At 41.5% G+C, this 24,251-nt stretch overlaps 1 protein-coding gene, 1 long non-coding RNA gene and 1 pseudogene across 4 annotated transcripts in view; 1 reads left to right on the top strand and 2 right to left on the bottom strand.

The window, feature by feature from the left end:
- LOC145512661 (uncharacterized) overlaps positions 1-10,077 on the top strand; it is a 36,804-nt gene extending 26,727 nt beyond the window's left edge. The window contains exons 5-6 of the long non-coding RNA XR_014058675.1: positions 2,061-3,272; positions 7,138-10,077. This is a non-coding gene — a long non-coding RNA (uncharacterized LOC145512661). The remainder of the gene's footprint in view (positions 1-2,060; positions 3,273-7,137) is intronic.
- The window catches only part of SALL2 (spalt like transcription factor 2), a 53,775-nt gene that overhangs the window by 19,842 nt on the left and 9,682 nt on the right, over positions 1-24,251 (bottom strand). The window lies entirely within an intron of this gene.
- On the bottom strand, positions 14,461-14,631 carry LOC145512894 (small ribosomal subunit protein uS14 pseudogene; annotated as a pseudogene).

Genomic DNA, 24,251 nt, shown 5'->3' with positions numbered 1-24,251 from the left:
TGAGGAGAACCAGGAAGAGCTGAAGATCCTAAAGGCAACCTGTTCGTCCAAAGGGGCTGGAATAGGAAATGAGTTAACAGAGAGCAAAGTGAAGAGCTGGAACAGTTGCTGTAAATATTGACTTTACTGAACTTGTGGGTTTGAGGTGAATAGCATCTGGCTTAAACATGGAAGTTAAGGATACATAGTATACCTAGAAGAGAACATAGCTGAAACATTGTGGTACATAAATCTTAGCAATGTGTTCTTAAGGCAGTCTTCCAAGGGAAAGGAAATAAAAGCGAAAATAAACAAATGGGACCTAATCCTACTTATAAGCTATTGCACAGCAAAGGAAACCATAAGCAAAAATAAAGAGACAACCTATGGAATGGGAGAAAATATTTGCAAATGATAAGACTGACAAGGGCATAATTTCCAAAATACACAAACAGTTCATATAACTCAGTAATAAAAACCAAACAACCCAGCTGATAAATGGGATAAGACCTAGACATTTCTCCAAAGAAGTCATACAGATGGCCAGCAGGCACATGAAAAGATACCCAACATTGGTAATTATTAGATAAATGCAAGTCAAAACTACAATGAGGAATCACCTCACTCTGGTCAAAATGGCCATCACTAAAAAGTTTACAAATAATAAATGCTGGAAAAGGTATGGAGCAAAGGGAATGCTCCCGTGCTGTTGATGGTAATGTGAACTGGTGCAGCTACTATGGAAAATGGGCTTCCCTCATAGCTCAGTCAGTAAAGAATCTGCCTGCAGTGCAGGAGACCTGGGTTTGATCCCTGGATCAGGAAGATCCCCTGGAGAAGGAAATAGCAGCCCACTCTAGTATTCTTGCCTGAAAAATCCTATGGATAGAGGAGCCTGGTGGCCTACATTCCATAGAGTCACGAGAGTCAGACACAACTTAGCAACTAAACCACCACTTTGGAAAATAGTATGGAGTTTACTTAAAAAACTAGAAATAGAGTTACCATGTGATCCAGCAATCTCACTCCCAGGTATATAACCAGAAAAGATGAAAACTCTAATTTGAAAACACACATGCACCCCAATGTTTATAGAAACACTATTTACAATAGCCAAGACATGGAAGTAACCTAAGTTTCCATCAACAGATGAATGGATAAAGAAGATGTGGTATATATACACAGTGGAATATTATTCAGCTAAAAAAAGAATGAAATAATGCCATTTGCAACAAAATGGATGGGCCTAGAGATTATCATAAAATTATCATATCAGAAAGAGAATGACAAATATATGATACTGTTTATATGTGGAATCTCAAATATGATACAAATGAACTTACTTACGAAACTGCAGTAGACTCACAGACAAGGGAACAAATTTAAGATTACCCAAGGGGGAAGGGGGAGAAGGCAATGGCACCCAACTCCAGTACTCTTGCCTGGAAAATCCCATGGATGGAGGAGCCTGGTAGGCTACAGTCCCTGGGGTCGCTAAGAGTTGGAAACGACTGAGCGACTTCACTTTCACTTTTCCCTTTCATGCACTGGAGAAGGAAATGGCAACCCACTCCAGTGTTCTTGCCTGGAGAATCCCAGCGACGGCGGAGCCTGGTGGGCTGCCGTCTATGGGGTCGCACAGAGTCGGACACGACTGAAGCGACTTAGCAGCAGCAGCAAGGGGGAAGGGGGTGGAGGAGGGATAAATTAGGAGTCTAGGATTAGCAGATGCAAACTACTATATATAAAATAAACAAATATTTTGTACTGTACAGTACAGGGTACTGTATTTAATATCTTTTCATAAACCATAATAGAAAAGAATTTGAAGACACATATAGTATATATGTATCTGAATCATTTTGCTGTACTACAGAAACTAACACAACATTGTAAATCAACTAGACTTTAAAATTCAAAATATTCATGGTGTACATTTTGGAGAATTATGTGCCTCCTTGCAGTCAAGCATTTTTATGAGACTGGATGACAAGATAGTACTTATATTATTTGATAATTGTATACTGTTTGATTCTCTATTCTTTCTCCATCTTAAAGTGCATTGTACATTTCTTGTACAGCTGGACTTAGAAAAGGCAGAAGAACCAGAGATCAAATTGCCAACATCCATTGGATCACAAAAAAAAGCAAGAGAACGCCATAAAAGCATCTACTTCTGTTTCATTGACTACACTAAAGCCTTTGACTGTGCGGATCACAACAAACTGTGGGAAATTCTTAAAGAGATGGGAATACCAGACCACCTTACCTGCCTCTTGAGAAACCTGTATGCAGGTCAAGAAGCAACAGTTAGAACCAGACATGGAACAATGGACTGGTTCAAAATTGTGAAAGGAGTACATCAAGGATATATATGGTCACCCTGCTTATTTAACTTATACGCAGAGTCCATCATGCAAAATGCCCGGTTGAATGAAGCACAAGCTGGAATCAAGATTGCCGAGAGAAATATCAATACCCTTAGATATGCAGATGACACCACACTTACACGGCAGAAAGCAAAGAGGACCTGAAGAGCCTCTTGATGAAAGTGAAAGAGGAGAGTGAAAAAGTTGACTTAAATCCTAACATTCAGAAAACTAAGATCATGGCATCTGGTCCCATCACTTCATGGCAAATAGATGGGGAAACAATGGAAACAGTGACAGACTTTATTTTTGGGGCTCCAAAATCACTGCAGATGGTGACTGCAGCCATGAATTTAAAAGACACTTGCTCCTTGGAAGAAAAGCCATGACCAACCTAGACAGCATGTTAAAAAGCAATACGTACCCCTTTGCCAGCAAAGGTCTGTCTAGTCAAAGCAATGGTATTTCCAGTAGTTATATATGGATGTGAGAGTTGGACTATAAAGAAAGCTGAGCGCGGAAGAATTGATGCTTTTGAACTGTGGTGTTGGAGAAGACTCTTGAAAGTCCTTTGGACTGCAAGGAGATCCAACAAGTCCAACCTAAAGGAAATCAGTCCTGAATATTCATTGGAAGGACTGATGCTAAAGCTGAAGCTCCAATACTTTGGCCACCTGCTGAAAAGAACTCACTCATTGGAAAAGACCCTGATGGTGGGAAACATTAAAGGCAGGAGGAGAAGGGGACTACAGAGGATGAGATGGTTGGATGGCATCATCAACTCGGTGGACATGAGTCTGAGTAAGCTCCGGGAGTTGGTGATGGCAGGGAAGCTTGGTGTGCTGTAGTCCATGGGGTTGCAAAGAGTTGGACATGACTGAGCAACTGAACTGAACTGATATATACACAGAGAGAGGTATAAAGGTATGTGTCCTTTAAAATGTATATACAAAGATGAGGAAAGGGGATCAGTGGATTTGGAGCAGGAATTGGAGATGAGGGGGGATAAACTTAATGACGGAATTCTACTCCATGAGGTTTAGATCTTTCCTTGCACCTTCTGGTTCAGTGACCTCTGTTTCCATCTTTTGGTCAAAGGATAAATGTCACCAGGATATGTGTATGTTTTCAAAAAATGAAAGTCTGAGAGAAAAGAGGATTGGGAGAAACAAGCTTGTTATTCAAGGAGAGTTGTACTCCATCCTTATACTACAAACCTCCTCATCCTTCCATGCACACTATTTCTAAGCTGTCCATCTTTATTCACGCAGCTTGAAATCTAAATATTAACTTTTTTCTTGAAATCGAAGAAGGAACACTCTCCTCCCCCCACAAGATACTTGAAAATAACCTTAGAAAATAAACTCAATAAAATCAGATTACATATTTTAAAATCTTGGAAAACAAATGAAAAAGTATCATACCATTAGAGTGAAATGAAATCTCTTCTAAACTTAATATCTGTTTAAAATAAGAGTATTAAAATATTTAATTCTCAAAATAAAAAGCACATTTAGGGAATCCCCTGGCGGTTCAGTGGTTAGGATTTTGCATTTTCACTGCTGGGGCCCTGGCTTGATCCTTGCTCAGGGCACTAAGATCCTGCAAGCTGCGAAGCAATGGCAGGAAAAAAAGGCACCTTTATGTGAAATCATAATTTGGCCATTCTTTGATACCCATTCTATGCTAGCTGGGCATGATGTATATGACTATAACCTCATGTCCTTTCTACCTCCCAGGAGCTTATACTGACATATGACATACTGAATGGAATGCTAGAATGGAGTGGTCTGCATTCAGACTATTATACATTCATTAAGTTGTTTCTCCCTTTCTTTCACAGAGCTTAAGGTAATTATAATTGAATTTGCATATTGAAATTTAATTTTAAGTTAAGTTAAAATATTAAAATGAGTCAATAATCTTTAGGCATGCCTGTCTTTGTGACCTCCAGAAGTATGTCCAGTCAAAAACCAAAGTAGCTTACAGGTTTATGATTCTGTAGCTCCAGATGGCAGAGTCACCTCAGGATTTAAATCCCACCCAAGCCACAGAAATCCTTTCTTTCTTTTGGGACATAAGGACCAAGTGAGGCCTCCCAACTAGTTATACTCTCAGCAAACATTTATCAAGTTCATTTCATATTTCACTCACCAGACCTGCATTTAGGGAGCAAGTAGAGTTAAAAAATATATATACTTCTCAACATAGAAGAGGGGAAATGTTAAACAAGAAAATTAAATACAGAGAATTCTCTGGTGGTCCAGTGGGTAGGACTTGGCACTTTCACTGCTGTGGCCTGGGTTCAATCCCTGATCAGGAAACTGTTATCTATAAGTGTGGTATGTCCAAAAAAAGAATTTATATATATATATATATATACACACACACACACACATATATATGTATATAAATACAGTATACATATACATATATATAATACAATGTGAGGAAATTTCGTAGAGGATGTGTGAAGTTCCAGGGAAGAAGAAAGGAGATTTGACTTAGATTGTCACCAGCAATAAATTATCCATTAATTCATCCATTCATCCATTCCTTCCTCTCTCCCTCACTCTTCCATCCCAATATTACACAGATATTCATGGTGTTTAGTTACTATATATAAAAACACTGTGCTAGATGTCACAAAATGCAAAGAGAATAAAAGCATCTTTCTGAAAGGATGGTTAACTCGGTATGGGAGACAAAACAGGTGAGCAGGTAATGCTCACTTTATGAGCATTATGAGCAGCTATTCTTTATGGGCCACTTTTTTGTGACAAGGTCATGTGATGCTTTGTCCCGCAGTGATCTTGTGAGGTAGGTATTATTATCCCCATTTTACCAACCAGGAAATTGAGGTTTAGAGAGGTTAGTAAATTGCTAGGGTCATGCAGCTGTGAATTATGGAGCTGAAACTCTAACACATTTACTTATAACACAGTCTGTATTCCAAAGACTGTATGGATTCTAGAGTGATTTTTTGGGGTTTAAATTGCCATTACCATTTATCAGCTGCATGATTTGGGGCATTTTACTTAACTTCTCTGAGCCTCAATTTCCTCACACAAAAATGAGGTTAAGGGAATTCCCTGGTAGTCCAGTGGTTAATCTGCCTTCAATGTACAGACCTGGGTTCGATCTCTGGGTTGCGAAGACCCCCCTGGAGGAGAGCATGCAACACACTCCAGTATTCTTGCCTGGAGAATCCCCATGGACAGAGGAGCCTGGCAGGCTGCAGTCCATGGGGTCAAAAAGAGTCGGACACGACTGAGCGACTAAGCACCAGTGGTTAGGACTCGGTGCTTTCACTGCCGAGAGGCCAGGTTCAATCCCTGATGGGGAAACTAAGATTCTGCAAGCCACACAACACCGCCAAAATAAAATAAAAATGAGGTTAATAATATCTATTTCAAAGGACTGTGGTGGAGATTTAACAAAACAAGGAATTTGGCCCAGTGCCTGGCCAATCTTTCAAGATCACTACATTTGATGGCAATTATTATTATGCTGGCCTGCATAGGTAGCAAGTGGTGAGTGTGGTAGGAAATGCAGATCAAATGTGTGCTCATTCAGAGGAAGGATGGGTCACTTCCAACTGAAGGGCAGGAGGGTGAATAGATTAAAGAATTGTGAAGAATTCACTTAAAATGGAATTTTTTTAAAAAAGGTACGACTTGAGCACTTAGACTCTAAAATTTAGACTCAAAGGCTCTGTGAGGAAAGCAGCAAGGAGCTTGTCACCTGTGGGAGGTGACAAGCAATAAAAATGCAAGTAAATAAATTAGATAATTATAGAGAGTGGTAATTAAACGGGATAGTGAGAGAGAAAGCAAGATGGAAAGGTGGGGCTGGAAGGTAAGCCATTAGGAAAGAAAACTTGATTAGCAGAGAAAACCAAGTAGAGAGCTGTTCATATGCAGATCAACTGCTATCTGTGAATGGATACTGAATAATAGCCCAAACTGACGGAAATGCAAATACTCCTAGAAACAGGGGCTATTAGTAAGACACTTGCCTTTTTTCTGATTAGGCAGAAAACAGCACCCCCCACCCCACAACTGATCTTTGAATGAACCCATACACATCCTCAGGATTTTGACGAAAAGACATTTTTTCTTTGTCTTTAGTTTGCCCTGAAGCTAGAGGTAAGTAAAATTAATTAAAACTAAAGCTATCACATTAAAAAAAATTTTTTTTTTGTATTTTTTGGCTGTCCTGTGGCTTGGATTTTAGTTCCCCGACCAGAGATGGAACCCAGGCCCTTGATAATGAGAGCATGAAGTCCTAACCACTGGGACCACCAGGGAATTCCCAAAGCTGCCCTATTCTTATTGCTCACTTATTTATTCATCCATTCAGCAAATATTTTACTGAGAGCTTTCCATGTGCCAGGCACTCCACTGTACCTGGGGGATACAGTGGATGGTCTTTTCTTGGAGTGCCCTTCTCTTGTTCCAGAGTGCTTTTGGAACAAGACACATAAGCACCCCAGGCAGGTTCTGACACAGGTCTGCTGATATTTTTTGGATAGGCGTAGGAGAGGACTTGGTATTATAAGGGGCCCAGAGTGTGTCCTGAAATGGTCTATGGTGAGAAGGCAATTGAAGAGTTTTGGAAAAGATTTTAATGTCCCCAAATTTTATTTGAACTGAAACATTATTTGCCTTTTACCTTCCTCTGTGCACCCCATTCCAAGTTTCACCCCATTGCTCCTTCTTCTATACCTGTCCTCATCTTTTGCTGTCCAAAGTTAGCAAATAAATCTCCTCCTTTCCACCCATTCCAGCGCCTGCTATTCTTCACAGCCAGTCTCTGGGCTCAGCCCCAAGCCTTGAGGGGCAGTAAATGGATTCAGAGTTGCTGCTTAAACACAGATCCCCATGGAAACAGAACGACTAAGAAAACAAAAAGAGAGGAAGAGGCAGCCACTGCCTGACCTTTTATGCTCACTCTCCAAATTCTTTTCGCTCTTGGGCGTGAAGGCAAGTGCTTATTTGTATAACTAATGGAACCAAAGAACCTGACCCCTGTCCCCACCCCCAAATGTCTTAAGAACGTCTTTGATAGGAAGTGAAGAGCAGTGGGACACCTCCACCTGGTGGTAACAGTATGGAATTACCGCCAAGATGAGCGAGAAATGAGTGAGAGCCTGCAAAGCAGGCTTAGTTGCAAAAGAAAGAGGATGCAAAGGTGTAACAGGCAGAGGCCACTCCTAGGAAAATGTTTAGCATTTCGTATTTGCTCTTCACATATATTTTAAAGATATTGATATCATCTTTATGTTGATGACTCTGTTTTTTTTTTTTTTTTGCATCTGATCCAAATATGGGTACACGAGGTCTAGTCTCACTCCTCGCAACTCCACAGTAGATATTTCCTACCTGAATGCTTTGTCACCACAAATTCAGCATTATCCCAAAGCTGGATGGTGCTTTTCTCTTCCTTTCCTTTCCCTTCTAGGGGGCAGCCTTTGCTAGTTTACAAAAGGAAGCCAAAAGGTGCTTCTTCCACTGTCTTTTTGACATATCCTTTCTGGTTGCTCCTGAGGTGTGATTCTGCTGCCAGTAGAGATGGTCTGTGCCCTCTGTCCCCTCCCACCCACCCAAGGTTGTCTTTCTCTCTCTCTCTCTTCAGGAGCTAGGAGGGAATAGGGATGGGTAGATCCATCTCCTTCCTCTTGTTTCTTGATTCCCTAAGACTTCCCAGGACAAATGCAGCAGAGGACCTGTGATGTTCTTAACTGGAAAGTTAGGGCAATTTCAGAAGGGCATTACAACGTAAGAGAGATAAAAATTGAAGTTCTAGCTAGTCTGGATTTTCCCTTTCACTACACAGGGGAAGGTACCTCAAGACTAGGATCCTTACAGGGGTGTCCCCAAGGGTTCTCCCTTCGCTCCTGACCTGCCAGTGGAGTCTTCAGTTTCTGGATTCTTCAAGTCCAATCCTGAGTTCTTTAAATCTAATCTTCCTACCAGTGAGAGCCGCGAGCTTGCTGATTCCTATACAGCTTGACTTGTTAAGTCAGCCCATCTCTCTGGGTCTTTCATTATTACCATTATTAATTAGTTAAGTCAACACACTGAATCTATACTAAAGATACCCTACTTCCTTTTTAGCAAAGCTCTGGTCCTTGCCTTGCATTGAGGATTATATGAGTCTTTCTTACTCTTCTGGGAGGGCCTGGTGATATTGTAGAAACACTTTATTCTTTTTTTTTTTTTCCTGGCCCACTGTTTGGCTTGCATTCCCTAATGCTGGGAAAGATGAGGGCAAGAGGAGAATGAGGAAACAGAAGTTGAGACGGTTGGATGGCATCACCGACTCAATAGACATAAGTCTGAGCAAACTCCAGGAGACAGTGAAGGACAGGGAAGCCTGGCTTGCTGCAGTCCATGGTGTTGCAAAGAGTCAGACATGACTTAGCGACTGAACAACAAACAACAAAACCAGGGATCAAACTTGGGTCCCCTGCAGCGGAAGTGAGGAATTCTAACCACTGGACTGCCAGGGAATTCCTGGGTTTCAGTTTTATTTAGGGACTTACTGAGGACTGCTGGTTGGGGCATAGGCTTGGATTACCGTGATATTGAATGGTTTGCCTTGGAAACGAGCAGAGATCATTCTGTCATTTTTGAGATTGCATCCAAGTACTGCATTTCGGACTCTTGTTGACCATGAAGGCTACTCCATTTCTTCTAAGGGATTCTGTCCACAATAGTAGATAGAATGGTCATCTGAGTTAAATTCACCCATTCCAGTCCATCTTAGTTCACTGATTCCTAGAATGTCGACATTCACTCTTGCCATCTCCTCTTTGACCACTTCCAATTTGCCTTGATTCATGGACTTAATATTCCAGGTTCCTATGCAATATTGCTCTTTACAGCATCAGACCTTGCTTCTATCACCAGTCACATCCACAACTGGGTGTTGTTTTTGCTTTGGCTCCATCCTTTCATTCTTTCTGGAGTTATTTCTCCACTGATCTCCAGTAGCATATTGGACACCTACCGATCTGGGGAGTTCATCTTTCAGTATCCTATCATTTTGCCTTTTCATACTTTTCATGGGGTTCTCTAGGCAAGAATCCTGAAGTGGTTTGCCATTCCCTTCTCCAGTTCTTCTCCATTCTTCTTTCATTATACGGACTGGAATGCAAAAGTAGAAAGTCAGGAACCACCTGGAGTAACAGGCAAATTTGGCCTTGGAGTACAGAACAAAGTAGGGCAAAGGCTAATAGAGTTTTGCCAAGAGAATGCACTGGTCATAGCAAACACCCTCTTCCAACAACACAAGAGAAGACTCTACACATGGACATCACCAGATGGTCAACACCGAAATCAGATCGATTATATTCTTTGCAGCCAAAGACGGAGAAGCTCTATACAGTTAGTAAAAACAAGACCGGGAGCTGACTGTGGCTCAGATCATGAACTCCTTATTCCAAAATTCAGACTTAAATTGAAGAAAGTAGGGAAAACCACTAGACCATTCAGGTATGACCTAAATCAAATCCCTTATGATTATACAGTGGAAGTGAGAAATAGACTTCAGGGACTAGATCTGATATACAGAGTGCCTGATGAACGGAGGTTCTTGACATTTTACAGGAGACAGGGATTAAGACCATCCCCATGGAAAAGAAATGCAAAAAAGCAAAATGGCTCTTAGAGGAGGCCTTACAAATAGCTGTGAAAAGAAGAGAAGTGAAAAGCAAAAGAGAAAAGGAAAGGAAAGGAAAGATATTCCCATTTGAATGCAGAGTTCCAAAGAATAGCAAGGAGAGATAAGAAAGCCTTCCTCAGCGATCAATGCAAAGAAAGAGAGGAAAACAACAGAATGGGAAAGACTAGAGATCTCTTCAAGAAAATTAGAGATATCAAGGGAACATTTCATGCAAAGATGGGCTCAATAAAGGACAGAAATGGTATGGACCTAACAGAAGCAGAAGATATTAAGAAGAGGTGGCAAAAATACACAGAAGAACTGTACAAAAAAGATCTTCACGACCCAGATAATCATGATGGTCTGATCACTCACCTAGAGCCAGATATCCTGGAATGTGAATTCAAGTGGGCCTTAGAAAGCATCACTACGAACAAAGCTAGTGGAGGTGATGGAATTCCAGTTGAGCTATTTCAAATCCTGAAAGATGATGCTGTGAAAGTGCTGCACTTAATATGCCAGCAAATCTGGAAAACTCAGCAGTGGCCACAGGACTGGAAAAGGCCAGTTTTCATTCCAATCCCAAAGAAAAGCAATGCCAAAGAATGCTCAAATTACCGCACAATTGCACTCATCTCACACGCTAGTAAACTAATGTTCAAAATTCTCCAAGCCAGGCTTCAGCAATACGTGAACCGTGAACTTCCAGATGTTCAAGCTGGTTTTAGAAAAGGCGGAGGAACCAGAGATCAAATTGCCAACGTCCGCTTGATCATCAAAAAAGCAAGCGAGTTCCAGGAAAACATCTATTTCTGCTTTATTGACTATCCCAAAGCCTTTGACTGTGTGGATCACTATAAACTGTGGAAAATTCTTCGAGAGATGGGAATACCAGACCACCTGACCTGCCTCTTGAGAAAACTGTATGCAGGTCAGGAAGCAACAGTTAGAACTGGACATGGAACAACAGACTGGTTCCAAATAGGAAAAGGAGTACATCAAGGCTGTATATTGTCACCCTGCTTATTTAACTTATATGCAGAGTACATCATGAGAAACGCTGGGCTGGAAGAAGCACAAGCTGGAATCAAGATTGCCGGGAGAAATATCAATAACCTCAGATATGCACACGACACCACCTTATGGCAGAAAGTGAAGAGGAACTAAAAAGTCTCTTGATGAACATGAAAGAGGAGAGTGCAAAAGTTGGCTTAAGCTCAACATTCAGAAAACTAAAATCATGGCATCTGGTCCCATCACTTCATGGGAAATAGATAGGGAAACAGTGGAAACTGTCAGACTTTATTTTGGGGGGCTCCAAAATCACTGCAGATGGTGATTGCAGCCATGAAATTAAAAGATACTTACTCCTTGGAAGGAAAGTTATGACCAACCTAGATAGTATGTTTAAAAGCAGAGACATTACTTTGTCAACAAAGGTCCATCTTGTCAAGACTATGGTTTTTCCAGTGGTCATGTATGAATGTGAGAGTTGGACTGTGAAGAAGGCTGATCACCGAAGAATTGATGCTTTTTAACTGTGGTGTTGGAGAAGAATCTTGAGAGTCCCTTGGATTGCAAGAAGATCCAACCAGTCCATCCTAAAGGAGATCAGTCCTGGGTGTTCATTGGAAGGACTGATGTTGAAGCTGAAACTCCAATATTTTGGCGACCTCATTCGAAGAGTTGACTCATTGGAAAAGACCCTGATGCTGGGAAGGATTGGGGGCAGGAGGAGAAGGGGGCGGCAGAGGATGAGATGGCTGAATGGCATCACCGAGTCGATGGACATGAGTTTGGGTAAACTCCGGGAGTTGGTGTTGGACAGGGAGGCCTGGTGTGCTGCGATTCATGGGGTTGCAAAGAGTCGGATACGACTGAGCGACTGAACTGAACTGAACTGAGGACTACAGCCTAGGAGACAGCCTCTCAGGCAGCTCTGAGGAACTGCTACAAAGAGGTAAGGAGGGTCAGTGTGTCTGTGATCTTGGAGAACGGGGTGGGTATGCCCAATCAGACACATGTCTTGGTAGAGGGCTATGGCTAGTCATGAGGCACAGATATCTTAGTTCATGATTTCAGTGCTTTTCCAAGTATGGAAAGATGTAAGCACTTGGGTTCGTAAAATTTTCTCTTGAAAATATCTAATAATCTGAAGGATGTTCTGCCAGTTTTCCCATAGGAGAGCGTGCCTCCTTCCTGAGCTCCATCCCAAACTCCTTTGGGGCTGTGTTGAAGGTCAGCTACTGCAGTGGCTGACTCAGTCCTTGTAGAACTGAATTGCAAGCAACCATTTTTATTTGGCACTTAAGAAAAAGGTCTTTCTTGAGTTTGTTACAATATTGCTTCTTTTCTGTTTCGGTGTTTTGGCTGTGAGCATGTGGGATCCCAGCTTCCTGACCAGAGATTGAACCTGCACACCCTTCATTGGAAGGCAAAATCTTAACCACTGGACTGCCAAGAAAGGTCCTTTTTGGCCCTTTTAGTATCTGATTCTCAGTCATAACAGGTGCTGCTGCTACTGCTGCTAAGTCGCGTCAGTCGTGTCCAACTCTGTGCGACCCCATAGACGGCAGTCTACCAGGCTCCGCCGTCCCTGGGATTCTCCAGGCAAGAACACTGGAGTGGGTTGCCATTTTCTTCTCCAGTGCATGAAAGGAAAAGTGAAAGTGAAGTTGCTCAGTCGTGTCCGACTCTTAGCGACCCCATGGACTGCAGCCCACCAGGCTCCTCCGTCCTTGGGATTCTCCAGGCAAAAGTACTGGAGTGGGTTGCCATTGCCTTCTCCGATAATAGGCGCTAGGCTTGACAACAGTCTTTTGGCAATGAGTCCCTAGGATTGGAACGGGTGAGAGATTGGAGTAGGAGAGTGATCTGATATTCCTTCCCACTATAACAGCATATCTTTTTGTTTTTGTTTTGTTTAGTTGCTAAGTTGCATTGGACCTCTTTGAGACCCCATGGACTGTAGCCCACCAGGCTCTTCTGTCCACGGGATTCTCCACTGGAGTGGGTTGCCATTTCCTTCTCCAGGGGACCTTCCTGACTGAGGGATGAAACCTGTGTCTCCTTCGTTGCAGGTGGACTATTTACCACTGAGTCACCTGGGAAGGCACATCAGCATAACTACACCACAAATAAACCATATCTAAACGACTGCTTCTCCCTTAAAGCAGTTTTGCCTCCCAACTTAACCTTTGTAGAAGGCACTTGGTTCAATTAATTAATCAGAATTTTCTTCCACTTTCCTTCTTCCTTAAAAACGCAAACAAAACCAGAAACCTGGAAAAAACCAAAACAACAGCAACAACAGATCTATCCTTTTATTAATACTTCTCATAGTCGTGTCTCAAAAAATACTGATGAAATAGTCTCTGTGTCCACAGGCGCTTCCTAGTCCAGATCACCAACACTTGCCTGTGAAGAATCACCTCTAATCTTCCCACCCCTATTTTCTCACTTCCCGGCTACCCCATCACCACCACCTTCATGTTTTATGCCATCCTACAAATTGTTTGTTAAATATCACACACATCGGGTCCCTTGTCTGTCCTAAATCTTTCATTGTCTCTGAGATTTGCTACTGCATGCGGTATAGTTCCCCTACTGCCTGAGGACTCGTCCTTCCTCTCCTGCCTCTCCCTCCTGCTTTTGTAGTTTGGTCAGGGTAACTTCTGGCCCCACAGTCACTTCCACCACTGTACTTCCTCTTGTCCTAGAGCCCTCCTGTCCTCCCTGACTGCTCCAGCTTCTAGGGGTCTCCATCTCTTCTGGAAGGCTGCAGTACTCTTAGTATCCCACAGTCTAACATGGAACATTGTTTGCTGCTTTTTATAATGTATATTAGCTTTGTCACTCCAACCTAATAGTCAATCCACATCAGAGAGGAAGTGGGGCTTTTATGCATCTTCTGTAACCCACAACTCTGGGCATAGCCTGAGCATACTGTAGCTTCTCATTAAACTTTCTGCTTGTATGTGAGTCACCTGTGACCTTTCCTTTCTCCATAATAGCACAGCACATTGTTTCTACCTTGATTATACCACTTACCAGAGTTTACCTTCTATCAAAGGTGGAGCCCATATTTGTTTCTTTGGCTGCTCTGGGAGTTCCTTAGGCACAGAGACCATATTGTATTCATTCTGCCTGGTTCACAACATTTCCTAGAGTGCTAGAGTAAGAAGAAGCTCAACAATGTTTTTTCCAGCATAAATACTTTTATATAACTGAGGGAAAAGAAGTCACATATTTGGAAGACAGATCCATTGAGAGGATAATAGTAAATTAAAAAAAAAACAGATTTCTATAATTAATTAAGTATTCCATTTATATTAAAACACTTATAATTGTAGTTTAAAAATTTTATTTTTAAATTTTATGTACAAGGAACTAATGTTTCTTTCAGTGGGTTGATGTTTTAGATAATCTATTTAAGGAAAATCATTTAGTCTAACTTGATGAATCCTCTTTCCTTCTTCTATTGTTATGAACACTGGCTGCATATATTGAGGCCATATTTTTGGATCAGGCTATCCCAGTCTGAGCACACTTGGCAAAAGTGAGAACCATGGGTAAATTTCTAAAGGTGGTTTCAATAGAGTTGCTGGTGATACATCTCACTTTCAGGGGTGCAGTGAGGCAAAAGCTCAATTGCTTTTTTTGAAATTTTCACTTTATACTGGACTATAGTTGATTCATATATATAGTTGTGTTAATTTCAGGTATAAAGTAAAGTGATTCAGTTATACATAGTGGTGGTTTAGTCACTAAGTCTCTAACCCTATGGACTGTAGCCCACCAGGCTCCTCTGTCCATGAGATTTCCCAGGCAAGAATACTGGAGTGGACTGCCATGCCCTGCTCCAGGGGATCTTCCCAACCCAAGGATCAAACATGTGTCTCTTCTGTCTCCCGCACTGGCAGGTGGGATTTTTACCACTAGCGCCACCTGGGAAGCCCTCAATTATACATATATTTATTCTTTTTAAAATTATTTTCTCAGTTAGGTTATTATAGAATATTGAGCAGAGTTCCCTGTTCTGTATAGTAGGTCCTTGTTGTTATCTGTTTTAAATGTAGTAGTGTGTATATGTCAATACCAAACTCCCAATTTATCCCTCCCTGACACCTTTCCCCTTTGGTAACCATAAGTTTGATTTCTAAGACTGTGAGTTTGTTTCTTTTTCTGTAAATAAGTTGATTTGTATCCTTTTAAAAAAGATTTCACATATAAGCAATATCATATGATATTTGTCTCTCTCTGACATTTCATTTAGTGTAATTTCCAGGTCCATCCATGTTGCTGGAAATGGTATTATTTCATTCTTTTTTTATGGCTGAGTAGTATTGCATTGTGTATATATACCATATCTTCTTTATCTATTCATCTGTTGATGGATATTTAGGTTGCTTCCATGTCTTGGTTATCGTAAACAGTGCTGCTATAAATAATCGAGGTGCAAGGGTCTTTTAGAATTAGAGTTTTCTTCAGCTTTATGCCCAAGAATAGGATTGTTAGATCATATGGTAACTCTATTTTTTAGTTTTTTAGGGAAACCGCATACTGTTTTCTGTAGTAAGTGCACCAGTTTACATTTCTACCAACATTATAGGAAGGTTCCCTTTTCTCCACACCCTCTCCAGTATTTATTATTTATAGACTTTTTAATGATGGCCATTCTGACTGGTGTGGGTGATACCTCATTGTAGCTTTGGTTTGCATTCCCCTAATAATTAGCAATGTTGAGCATCTTTTCATGTGCCTATTGGCCATCTGTATGTCTTTTTTCCCCCTTGCTGCACAGCTTGCTGGATGTTAGTTCCTTGATGAAGGATTGAACCTGTGCCCTTGGCAGTGAAAGTATGGAGTCCTAACCACTGAACCACCAGAGAATTTACTATATGTCTTCTTAATAAGGTCTGTTTTTAAAAGAGAAAGAACTTGGCACCTTTAATCTAAAAGAGATTAATTTCTACTTTGACTGTTGTATGTATTCTTTTTTTAATGAATATTTTGTTTTTTTAAAAATAATTTTATTTATTTATTCATTTTCGGCTGTGCTAGGTCTTTGTTGCTGCATGAACTTTTCTCTAGTTGCAGTTAGCTGGGGCTACTCTCTAATTGCGGTGTGCAGGCTTCTCATTGGGGTGACTTCTCTTGTTGCAGAGCACAGGCTCAATAGTTGTGGTGCATGGGCTTCACTGCTCCACAGCATGTAGGATCTTCCTGGACCAGGGATTGAACCCGTGTCTCCTCTTACAGGCAGGCGGATTCTTTACTACTGAGCCACCACCAAAGCCCAAATGTGTTCTTATTAGATTAGCATTGTTGTTGTTTTGTCAATAAGTTGTGTCCTGTCCTTTTGTAACTGCATGGGCTATGGCCTGTCAGGCTCCTCTGTCCATGGGATTTCCCAGGCAAGAGTACTGGAGTAGTCATTGTTGAAAGTAAATGTGCTCTTTAGGGTATAGATATTAGTGTTTCAATAAGCATGTGATTTATATTAAGGTGGTGGTAGCAGGGAGATAATCTTGATTCCACTGGGAATGTTAGGTTTTTGTAAATTTATTGATAAAATAATTTTTCCTGTACTGCTGACATTTCTTTTTGGTAAACAGTATCATAAAAGAAAATCATGAAGGAGAAATTGAGATGTCTACATTTCCTCAAATGACCAGCATTGTATTTGTGAATACTGTGTGTCTTGCAATGAACAATGTGGAAGCTGTTCATTTTCAACCTGAAGTAAAATACTTTAAAGAATTAAAAAAAAAATACTGGAGTGGGCTGCCATTTCCTCCTCCAGGGGATCTTCCTTATGAGAGGGAAATAAGATGCATCAAATCAAAATGAATTAAATATGAATGTCCTTCCTGGTAGAGATCATTTGTGAGCTAACTGATTACAAAGAACTTGCATGGCCTTCCCTGGAGGTACAGTGGATAAAGAATCTGCCTGCCAACGTAGGGGACATGGGTTCAGTCCCTGGTCCAGGACGATTCAACATGCTGCGGAGCAACTAAGCCCATGAGCTACAACTACTGAAGCGCATGCACCTAAAGCCTATGCTCTACAACAAGAGAGGCCATGCATTGAGAAGCCTGTGCCCCACAACTAGAGAGTAGTCCCCACTCACCACAAATAGAGAAAAACCAGGCATAGCTACGAAGACCCAGTGCAGCCAAAACTAAATAAGTAAAATAAAATCTCTCCTCCACTAAAGAGAAAAAAAAGAACTTGCATGAAAGTTTAACTGTATTCCAAATTTATGAATAGGTAAGAAGATGGCAGTTCTACAAAACTGCAGGTTGTAAGCACAATTTTAACACTGAAAATGCTGGAAGAAAACATTAAGTGAAACTATCTCAAAGTTGTTCAAGTCAATAAGATTATTAAATTCATTGTTGTTTGTTTTTCTTCAAAACTTAAACCTAGTGAAGGAGACAAATACATCTTCAAAATTCACTGCTATGAACTTAATCCATGTTATTATCACCCCTTATGCAGGTCAAGAAGCAACAGTTAGAACTGGACATGGAACAACAGACTGGTTCCAAATCAGGAAAGGAGTACGTTAAGGCTGTATATTGCCACCCTGCTTAATTAACTTATATGCAGAGTACATCATGAGAAATGCCAGACTGGATGAAGCACAAGCTAGAATCAAGATTGCCAGGAGAAATATCAATAACCTCAGATATGCAGATAACACCACACTTACGGCAGAAAGCAAAGAACTAAGGAGCCTCTTGATGAAAGAGGAGAGTGCAAAATTTGGCTTAAAGCTCAATGTTCAGAAAACTAAGATCATGGCATCCAGTCCCATCACTTCATGGCAAATAGATGGGGAAACAATGGAAACAGTGACAGACTATTTTTTGGGCCCCCAAATCACTGCAGATGGTGATTGCAGCCATGAAATTAAAAGATGCTTGCTCCTTGGAAGAAAAGCTATGGCCAATCTAGATAGCATATTAAAAAACAGAGACATTACTTTGCCAACAAAGGTCCATCTAGTCAAAGCTATGGTTGTTATTCCAGTAGTCATGTATAGATGTGAGAGTTGGACTATAAAGAAAGCTGAGCACTGAAGAATTGATGCTTTTGAACTGTGGTGTTGGAGAAGACTCTTGAGAGTCCCTTGGATTGCAAGGAGATCCAATGAGTCCATCCTAAAGGAAATCAGTCCTGAATATTCACTGGAAGTATTGATGCTGAAGTTGAAACTCCAATACTTTGGCCACCTGATGCCAAGAACTGACTAATTGGAAAAGACCCTGATGCTGAGAGATTGAAGGCGGGAGGAGAAGGAGACGACAGAGGATGAGATGGTTGGATGGCATCACCGACTCGATGGACATGAGTTTGAGTAAGCTCTGGGGGTTGGTGATGGACAGGGAAGCCTGGCGTGCTGCAGTCCATGGGGTCGCAAAGAGTTGGACATGACTGAGTGGCTGAACTGACTGATCACCCCTTAACTGGTTACTGTGTTTTGCCCTCTACAATCCATTCACTATGTAGCAGCAACAGTGACAGTATTAAAACACAAGTTGGATCATGTCAGTGTAAAGCTCTGATTCAGTCAATGGCTTTGGGATTATGATTAGAATGAAATCCATAGTCCTTACAAAGATCTAAATGATCTGGCCTCACACTATTTGCCCTATCTTTTCTTATATCCCTGACCATCACTCTCATTAACCGTGCTCTTCTTGCCTAATTCTTTCACTTTCTTCAAGTCTCAGATTAAAAGCCATGTTTTCACAAAAATTTGTACATGAATGTTCATAGCTGCATTATTCATAATAACCAAAATTTAGAAACAACCCAAATAATCATCAAATGATGAATGGATAAAGAAAATGTGATATAGCTACACAATGGAATATTATTCAGTCCTAAAAAAGCTATGATATTCTGATACATGCTAGAACACAGATGGACCTTAAAGACATTCTTTAAAATGAAAAGCACTTAGAACAAATATTGTAGGATTCCACTTATATGACATACCTAGAATAGGCATACTAATTATATGACACAATTCTACATATGTCAAATCTTTATTCTACTCTACTACCCACACACTTTTTCATTGCTACATAAATATCTCTTTACTTCAGTGTTCTATATCCTGTGGTCTGGGGATAATGGTTCCTGTGCATTAGCATGTAGAAGGTCAGGTGAGGCCTGAATCACACGAAAAGTTCTGGAACACAGAGGGAGGCCTAGAAAGACTGAGTGATCAGGCTGAAAGAATCAACAGGCAGAGAAACAAATACAGTGACCTACCCAGGAGGTTGACAAAGGCTGCAGAGGTCAGGCAAAGATCAGGCTGTCAAGGCATTAGAAAGCTGTTTTAGTGTGGTTCCAGGGCAAACATTCGGAGAACAAAGCCCTAGCTGTGGGTGGAGAGAAGAGAGGTCTTTGGATGTCTGGATCTTAAGTCATAGTAGCTAAGAGGGTGTTAAAGAGAGTAGTTGTCGACATCACTAGCTTCCTGTTTCTTCCGTCAGATCTTAGGCCCTGCCCATTCTCTTCAGCAGTTTGTCAGCTCCTCCTTACTTCTTTTCTTACTGCCTTTTCCTCTCTGGAAAACTGTAAATATTATTATTCCTAGAACCTTTGATTGCTAGATTCTCCAGTCTGAGAGCCTCAAGGCTACTTAGGGGGTTTAGGGTTTGGGGGAGAGAGAGGTGATGGAGGCTGGCTTGTTGCTTGTGCTGGGTTGAAATTGGCTGAGAAGCTTCTGCTGTTGTAGTTTCTTGCTTTTAAGAGCTGCCTAGCTTCTTCACAGAGGAAATAGAGACCCATTCGCTATATAAGTTGTGGCAAAGATAGAACCAGAGAGTAGAGACGAAGGCCAAGAGGCCAGGCTCCTTGCCTTTGCTTCTCTTCACACTTCAGGCTGTGTGAGGTCACCTAATCCCAGAGAAACCCTGCTCCCAATGTTTGGACTCATTAAATGGAGCATAAAATGAGGTATGATTTGGGTATCAGGCCAGAAAGTTTCAGCATCTTGCAGCGTCAGAAAGTGACGGGTCAGTACTCAGGTTACTCAGCCTCACCCCTTGCAGCCTCCATCCCCTACAGCTGTGTGCTCTAATAACAGAAGCCAAGAGGAGAGAGGCTCAGAAACCTTTCCAGCCAAGGAATCTCCAGTACCTGACTCTCTAGGAGCATCAGCCCGGGACCAAGTAAAGGAGCACACACAGGATTGAGACTGGGTATGTGAGGCGTCTCACTGAAGAGGTTGAGGTAGTTGTGGTGACCTTTCTTTGGTCCTAGAGGGAGGAGTGGGAAAATAGGAATGTGTAAGGGGCCAAGTGAGGTTCTTATAAGTAGGCAGAATGAGCATGAGAGCAAGGGGTGGTTGTTGAAGCTTTTCTCTTATGCAGATATGAAGTAGGTTTTCAATGGAAGTGCTTTGTATTTGTAGGTAATGCAGTGGTCTACTGGATTAATCTAAATTAGAACAGAACAGAGAATTTTCCTTGGCCCTAGAGGTTCTAAGATTTGTGTTCAGCTCCATGATGTTGTATGACTTTGGGCAATTCACTCAACTGTTCTGAAAGTCAGTTACTAAAAATGGGTCACCATAATACCTATCTTACCTTGCAGAGAGGGTGATGACCAATATATATGAGAGTTCTTTGTAAACTCTAAACTCTGAAGCCTTGTTATTTAAAGGGTGACCCATGGAAAAAATCATCTGGCAGCTAGTTAGAAATGAAAATCTCAGGCCCATCCCAAATCTACTGAGTCAGAACCTACATTTTAACAAGATCCCCAGATAATTGCACATAAAAAATTTACACTTGATCTTAGCCAAAAAGCCAAGAATCGATGCACATAAATAGTTGAAGAGCATCATTGTAAAGAACTTCATAAGTTAGTGTTACTGCTTGTGTCAAGATTAAGGATCACCTGCGCTTCAGTTTTGTTCTCTTATGTAAGACCATTAAGGGGTGTAAGGTGCCCACCTCTCTGAGTGATGGATCCCTCTAGCCCAATTTCTTTAATGAGTATAGACTTAAGGAAGATGATTGAGACTATACTGGGCCGTGGCTGTGGGCTGAGAGGAAATGAAGGAAGGAGGACTTGGAAAGAAGAAAGGGAAGATGGATGTTGGAAGGAAGAAAGACTACCAAGGTTTCCTGGAATGAGTTTAAGAAAGCAGTGTTATTGGAGACAAGTAGAGAGCACTTGTAATCCTGGGAGGTGAGGGGTGGACTTCAAGCACATAAAGATCTGGTGTTCTGAGCTAAGAGAAAGATTTCTCCTTTTTGCTTCCTTTCTCCATTTTTCTAACAGAAAACATGCTTCTGACATGGACTCTCCTCTTGCTCCTCCTAATGGACCAGCCTGCCTTCTCTGAGGCCCAAGACCTCCTCCATCACCAAACTGACAGGCCCAGAACAAAGATCTCTACCAAGCACAAATATTACTGTGACATGATGATGAAGGTTCGAGGGCTGGCCACTGATAAGAGCTGTAAGAAGAACAAGACCTTTGTCCACAGTGTGTCACCCACCACTCGTGGCCTTTGTGAGGGTCCAGCTGTGACATGTATGAAGATGTCTGAGTTTTACAACTGCCACCTCATCATCTTCAAAGTCACTCAGTGTAATCTCTACCCAGAGGCTGTGGCCCCACACTGTTACTATAAAGGTGTCACCTTCCGGAGGGTTGTGAGAATAGCCTGTGTGGGCAAACATCCAATTCGTTTGGATGAATAGCCTCTGTAGTCTCTCATCAAGGCTGTCTGCTGCTCTGCTTCACCCCATCTCATGCCCTCTGTGATGTCCTGCTCAATCCCAGCTGGTGTGGATTCCTGCAGAGTCTGGGCCCCCACTGTTCCCTGAGTCCTAGCCCCAACGCCTGCTCTCTCACTGTCAGTCCTGTGGATTTGTGTTAGAGTGATGGTGGAGGCAGAGGGCAGGTGGGCTTGTCATCAGCACCCTTTGGGACTTTTGGTTCTTGTCCTATTTAATTTCTTTGTCCTGGCTGCAGAGGAAGAGAAAGCTGATGCTAAATTCTTTCCTGGGGCTTGGTCCCTCAATCCCTAGGGTGGAAGAGAAAGTCAGAGCGAGTTGTGGGCAGTTATGCCCCAGGGATCTGCTGAGCCCATTTGCCCCCAAACCTGCTGCTTTAATAAAACTCTCAAGGGCACTGACTATGAATGGTTCTGTGTGTTTGTTTCCAGTCCCCTCTCATCCAAGGGGGTGGGTGATAGAAAGGGGTTTGGAGGGAAACCCTCCTGTGCAGAAACAAGTCCCAGAAGTGTTAAACACCAGCAGTGGGTAGGTGAAAGTGTGAAAATGGGCATGCATTTACACATATACACATTATATTATGTAAAACTGGCTTACATATTATAATATATGATTATATTCAACACAATGAATTAGGAACATGACTTGGTACAAACTTTTGGGGAAGTAACATAGTAGTATCTATTAGTATTAAAACGATGTAACAATATTTTATTGTAATCATCAAACTTGCTAAGAGACTATATCTTAATTATTTCAACCACTAAAAAGAAACGATAATTATATGACATGAAAGAGGTGAAGATTTTCAATACAGTGACAATCATAATATATGAATGTATCAAATCAACATATTGTATACCTTAAATTTACAAAAGTTATATGTCAAATAACATTTTAACAAAAAACTCACAAAACCTCATATGTATCAAGGATGCTTATATGAGTGTTCTGTGCATTTACTTTAATAAGAATGTCCCTTCAGGGACTGGACATATTAATAACAGCTCTTCTCTAATGGATTTAAAAAACCATTTAATAAAGATGTTTATAAATAAATAAAAACTATATATCCCCTTTGATATAAAAAAACCAAACTTTAAAATCTATCCTTGAATTTCCCTGGTGGCGCAGTGGCTAAGAATCCACCTGCCAATGCAAGAGACATGGGTTGGATCCCTGGTTCAGGAAGATCCCACATACCACAGAGCAACTAAGCCTGTGTACCACAAATTATTGAGCCCTCACTCTAGAGCCTGGGAACTGCAACTACTGAACCCGTGTGCCACAACTATTGAAGCCTGCACATCCTAGAACCCATGCTCTGCATCAAGAGAAGCCACTGCAATGAGAACCCGTGCACTACAACTAGAGAGTCAGTTCAGTTCAGTTCAGTCGCTCAGTCCTGTCTGACCCCCTGCAACCCCATGGAATGCAGCGCGCCAGGCTTCCCTGTCCATCACCAACTCCTGGAGTTTACCCAAACCCATGTCCATCGAGTCGGTGATGCCATCCAACCATCTCATCCTCTGTTGTCCCCTTCTCCACCTGCCTTCAATCTTTCCCGGCATCAGAGTCTTTTCCATTGAGTCAGTTCTTTGCATCAGGTGGCCAAAGTATTGGAGTTTCAGCTTCAGCATCAGTCCTTCCAGTGAATATTCAGGACTGCTTTCCTTTAGGATGGACTGGCTGAATCTCCTTGCAGTCCAAGGGACTCTCAAGAGTCTTCTTCAACACCACAGTTCAAAAGCATCAATTCTTCAGTGCTCAACTTTCTTTATAGTTCAACTCTCAAATCTATACATGACTACTGGAAAAACCATAGCTTTGACTAGACAAATCTTTGTTGGCAAAATAATGTCTCTGCTTTTTAATACACTGTCTAGGTTGGTCATAACTTTTCTTCCAAGGAGCAAGTGTCTTTTAATTTCATGGCTGCAGTCACCATAAGAGTGATTTTGGAAGTCCCCCCAAAATAGTCTGTCACTGTTTCCATTGTTTCCCCATCTATTTGCCATGCAGTGATGGGACCGGATACCATGATCTTAGTTTTCTGAATGTTAAGTTTTAAGTCAACTTTTTCACTCTCCTCTTTCACTTTCATCAAGGGACTCTTTAGTTCTTCTTCATTTTCTGCCATAAGTACGGTGTCATCTGCCTATCTGAGGTTATTAATATTCCTCCCAGCAATCTTGATTCCAGCTTGTGCTTCATCCAGCCCAGCATTTTGCATGATGTACTCTGCATATAAGTTAAATAAGCAGGGTGACCATATATACCCTTGATGGACTCCTTTCCCAATTTGGAGCCAGTCTGTTGTTCCATGTCCGGTACTAACTGTTGCTTCTTGACCTGCATACAGATTTCTCAGGAGGCAGGTAAGGTGGTCTGGTATTCCCGTCTGTTTAAGAATTTTCCACAGTTTGTTGTGATCCACACAGTCAAAGGCTTTGGTGTAGTC

This window comes from Giraffa tippelskirchi, chromosome 7 (genome assembly GCF_054371585.1).
Source record: "Giraffa tippelskirchi isolate mGirTip1 chromosome 7, T2T-mGirTip1v1.2.pri, whole genome shotgun sequence".
NCBI classification, from domain to species: Eukaryota; Metazoa; Chordata; class Mammalia; order Artiodactyla; family Giraffidae; genus Giraffa; species Giraffa tippelskirchi.
The sequence above is the reverse complement of the archived record's forward strand: the minus strand, read 5'-3'. Positions and strand labels throughout refer to the sequence as shown.